Source organism: Hordeum vulgare, chromosome 2H (assembly GCF_904849725.1).
Source record: "Hordeum vulgare subsp. vulgare chromosome 2H, MorexV3_pseudomolecules_assembly, whole genome shotgun sequence".
Taxonomy (NCBI): Eukaryota; Viridiplantae; Streptophyta; class Magnoliopsida; order Poales; family Poaceae; genus Hordeum; species Hordeum vulgare.
The window spans coordinates 353,517,322-353,522,942 of NC_058519.1; positions in this window are offsets into that span (position 1 = coordinate 353,517,322).

The window sequence follows — 5,621 nt, forward strand, 5'->3', positions numbered from 1 at the left end:
AGTTCTACAACAATTAGAGACAGTTGTGCTCTACTATTAGGCATTAGCACATAAACACTATTTAACTAAAAGAAACCCCCGTCACTAAGGTGTGCTCTGCTCAGAGAAGTAGCGAATATGGTTAAATTACCTGATTGCTTGCTGCAGTATTGATCTTATCCTCTCCATACTATTAAGTACTCAATCTCTATGAGCACAATGGCGTAAGAATAATCTCACTATTTCCGTAATGTGTAATGTCAAACAGAGTATAAGACTTCAAACCAATTATATTGTATCTACAATACGAAGATGTTTTCCAGACTGATTCCAACAACTCGAAAATAAAACTAAAAGGTAATGATGTATTTCCTTGAGCTTCCCTTCAAGTTTCACAAATAATTCAAATGGTTGGCAAATAAAGATGGCAAGATCCGTGAAAAGGATACATATATGTAGACCTAGACAATATCTAGCCTAGAAGTGTTCGTTTAAGTTTCACTACTTCCATAGACATGCCAATAGGATGGTGTAAACAAAATGGTTTCCTTGAAAAAAAAATACCGGAAGATGTCATAGGCATGAACAGAGGTTTGTGGCAGAAGAAGCTACGGTGATTCAAGAAAACCTGCGACTCTATCTCACCAAACCTGCCTCTCCTATTAGAAATATTTGGGTATCTTTGCCATCATTCTGGAATTTTCAAAGAGCGGGTAGAAGAAATCTACCCCCAAACTCAAGTACTTGCACGCTGTCATTCTATCAGTCCAGAGTTAATATACTTTTCAGTACTGTCAATCAGAAATCAATCGAGCTCTAACTGACGTTCAGTACAATGACAGTCTCATCAAAAGCTCAAACCTTAGACTGACAGTTAAACCTCACGTGAAGCGCTTATAATGTTTTTTATCGGAAAACTATGCCAGCACATGATGTAAGTTAATCAACAGGATCGTTTGCTCAGCGCCATCTGAACTCAATGCGGGAAGGGGAATGAGAAGGTAGGGTCAGTGGGTGGCGGAGCGGACGACGAAACTGCTTCATAATTCATTCTCAGAATCTTTATTCTCCCAATTGGCCATATAAGTGCCGCTTTTAGTCGACTGATATCCATAACCATAGAAAAACAACAACTTTAATAGTACAGAAAATTACTTTGATATTTGCCCAAATGACTTCACTTGATCCAAGTGGTGGAGGCAATGGGTGGCGAGTTTTAAAAATAGCTATAAGAACGTGCAATTTTGTTTCATTCCCTCCCTGTCAGCCCCCATTTGCACTCTTTCTCCACGACCGAATTTAACAAATGGAATGAAAATTGACACATGCATAGGGGTACCCTTATATGATAATATTAGAAACAGTCATTTTCTATGTCAAATATCAGTGAAGCGTGAATTACTAGCAGAGCATTAATCTAGGATGAAGGAAAGGCCTCGGCATAAATAAATGCAAATAGAAAGAAGAAACAAAGATGTTTGCATAGTAAGTAGCAGATATGAAACTAATTCAGGATTGCATATGAAAGGCCAACAAATCACTAGCCCTGAGAAAATTTTAGAATGTGAATAACTTACCTGTCCTGAGGAGATGGAGGCGATAAATTTTGTTAGGAATGCCAGAAGATTCTCACTACAGAACTCCATTGTGTCAAGATATCAATAATTTGGCTCTACTTATGTTGTTCTGAGAATATTGTACCTGGTTCATATGTTTGGCCATCTTAGTGCTTCCAATTAAGTCACACTGATTCACTTCTTCAAAAGGAGCAATTTCCTGAGATTGCCTTTTCAGAAAATGTATAATCTTCATAGTTCTCCTTAGGGTATGACCTGAAATCTTATCTAATCAGCTCTGAGGTTTATGTGGCGAGAGTATGTTTCGATTTGTACCCTAGGTTTTTTGTTCTTAGGGTATGACCTGAAATCTTATGCACTATGACAATTAATGTTGCGACAGTTCTCAATGACAGTTTATGGTACTGAAGTTTCTTACTTGGTTGGAATATTGGTCTTTAGGAATTTTTGCGTGGAGTGTAGTACATTTGTTTGCAGAGAGTTTAGTGCTAATGAAACAGTGGTATTTCAACTAGGAAAAGAACAGTGCTAATGAAATAAAACTGCTCAGAAAGGTATGTAACAACGTACCTGGATATAGCTGGAAAATTAGAAACTGGATGATTTTTCTGGTGCTTGCGAGTCATTAACAAAATTCCAAGTTCCTCTTTTCTAATCACAAATCAGAAAAAGAAATCAGAGTGTGAGGAAGAGATATATAGGAGGATGAACTTCACCAAAAGAATGAACGATCTGACAAGATTACAGAAAGAGGGTATTTTTGTTGAAGATGAAGTTCATTCTTATTATATGGAAAATCGCATAACCTACTTCCATTAATCACACCCAACAACCAAAATCACAATTTTTCACCTGCTGGTCATTCATTCTCATTTTTGCCCAAAAACTTCCGGTGGAAAAAGTGTCAAACTCTTGTTAGATACATCATAAAAACTTAGATACCTGTGAACTCCAAATGCACACATTAAAAAAGCTAGAACAAAGAATCAAATTCTTCGAATCCGCACAAGCAAGAAGACTCAAACAAAATATACCTTCAGGTTTAATTTTGAAAGGGGGATGCAAGGAACCATCTGAATCTAATTATGCTTGTCAAGAAGTCTAAGCCTAGCTCGACCTTGTTCTCTTGATTGCTGCATGCCACCACCATTATATTTAATTCGTGCAAACTAAAGTACAACCTGATTCGTCCATTATTTTGGTTTAACATTTACATTCTGTCACTCTCTTCATCTTGATAGGTGTTTTTACAATGCTGAAATTCTGTTATTATGACCAGTGCAATAAGCCATTAAGAGAAACTTTTATGTTTCATTGTATCGTAAAGACTATACTATTCAAGAGTTATCACACCCTCTAATTTTCTGCCTTGAAGAAGACAGATTGTCCCATCAAAACCTGTAATTTAATTTTGTATGAAATTTAACCCATCACACCCCCTAATTTAATTTTGTATCTTGGCATATGAATGCAGTTTTAGTGAATAACATATACGAGATAGAGATGTGACACGAAAGAGGGAATCTTTATGATAAAGGAAAAAGAGGTATGTCTATGACCATCACATGACTGCATATAAGGTATACAGTGTTCTTTCACAACTTATCCTACATTAATTCTTATCAGTTGTTGAATATGAGAGGACACCGAGGCTACAACCCACCATTACCCACCGACCACTTTCTGGTTTTTCAATTCGCGACCAAACGAACACTACTAACAACAGTGTTTCGTCTTCCGACGATGATGAGAATCTGCCAACTCAACTCCGTATGATGGTTCCCATAGCCGGCAATCTCACGGCCTTTCGGCCAGTGCAGCATGTCAAAACCCCAAGTGGTATCGCCCTTGACCACAAACGTATTTTCCCTTAGAATTTATACAATTCATAACCAAAGTGGTCCATAAAATGGTTCTTCAGGAGATCATTCTCGTGAAGCCACCTACTATGATCATCATGCATCACTTGGAGGAACACCTAGTAGCGCTGAGCATGATATTGTTTCATATATAGTGTCGAGGCTCAACACCTCACAGACTGGTCCTGAACACCTTGCTTCAAGCGCAGTCATTACATCGGACAAAAGACAGAAAAGGCGAGACCAATATATAGCACGGCGAAATTGGTTAACACCTGAACAGAAGGAGGAAATCAATGCACGTCGCAGAGCAGCTTGGAAAACGAAGACAGATGAGGAGAGGAATTCCCGTCAAAGAGAAACTAGGAAGCATATGACATCAGACGAGAAGGAACAGAGTAGCACCCTTAGAAGGGCAGCCTACCAAAATATGTCGGTCGAGGACAAAGAAGAGACAAACTCCCGCCGAAGAGCACGTGTGCAAAACATGTCACCCGAAGAGAAGCAGAATATGCGAGCTCAGCGAAACTTAAAACTCGCGGCTAGGCGCAACACCCCTTGCAATGAATCCATAGCAATACCGCGACCAGATGCATCTAACTTAGCTGCCCCCAACCAAATGTCGACCACTCATCCGTTCGCAGTCGGGGAACCCGCCGCTTCATCTCATGCCCCCGGGCCACCAAGTAAGGCTGGTCACGGCTTGGAATCAGACGGTAATCCCCCCATCTTTACACTACTTGGTATGTCTATGTGTGTTCAACCAGTATTTACTAGCTACCTAACGGTGCAAGCGAGTACCTTAGTCGTACCCTGGGCGATGGAGATCAATAGGAAGAGCACATCAATGCATCGCAGCAAGGCAACGATCAGTGAATATACGAGAACCAGAATCATGCCCATGAGCAGAGGCATGAGACCAGAGCAGAGCGTAGGGCTAACCAGCAAGCGGACAAAGAAGGTGGAACTGTAAAGATGATTCAAGGGAATGTCGTAAAACGAAGGGCACGCGGGAAGAACATACCAGAGGGTAAGAAGTCAGCATTGCTAGATCGTCGTAATGCAAGCTTTGAAGCTAAGCGGAGGACTCCCCGCCAAGAGGCAAGTACCTTAGATGTGAACAAATCACCAACAAGCTCATCTTCACCACCAACAGGAGCTGCTTCACTGGCTTCCCCCCCTTCATTAAGCACGCCGTCTTACACCATAGGGACCGATGGTAACCCTATCATCTTTACTGTCCACCATGTCACCAGTCACACTAAACCTTCCTCCCCCTTCATCAAGCATGCCGTCTTACCGGCTCAACAATGATGCAGCTAATATGGAAGCCTTCCTCAGCGGCATAATGGACGATGGTGCACTCTCCGATGGCCTCATGGATGATGAGTACTACCTGTTTGCCGGTGAAGGTACTCTAAGACGCCTTTCGCTTCTCGTCCATGTATACTATTCATTTATGATGTGAATCCTATCATGTCATGTTATGTCTCGCCGATGCTTGCAGGATACGACGCTAATGGCACGGACATCGATCAGCCCATGGACTCCTCCAAAACGGGGCCTATTGACCTTGATCCTTTTGACAATGTCTACTCAAACATCCTAGACAACACGCACATCCTGAAGCACACGGCAAACTGCGACCATTGCAATGGCTTCTGCTGTCGAAATGGGGAAATAGAGTTGGCCGAACAAGAGCCTATTCCAGAGCTGATGAGGTTATGGTCTAGCGCAGATGCAGACTCTCGGCACTTCCGGGAGAGCATTCGGTTCTTCAACGGTCACTTCTCCTTCACTACCCTTGGCGTCAGCCTAGACAACATCTATACGAACATGAAGTCTGGGGTATACACGTTTCGGCCGCAGGGCACTATTTACCACAAAGTGCATTCGTTCGGTCCAACAGCTCTTCCTGGACATCTGCAGTTGTACTTCTATGACGAGGACCCCAACTTAATCCATCGCAAGGATGCTACCAAGAAATTGGACCAACACGTAGTCAGCAAGTTAGTGGACATCCTCAAGGGCAACCCCTACTCCCAACAGTTTAGAAGTTTGGGTGCCCACAAGGAAAACCTCGAGGAGTACCGCATAGACCTCAACATTGACCAGAAGCTAGATCAACGGAGATACAACAGACCTGTGTCATCCGAGGTGGCTGCGATTTGGGTCGAGGGAAACGATCTAGCAAACAGGTTTAACC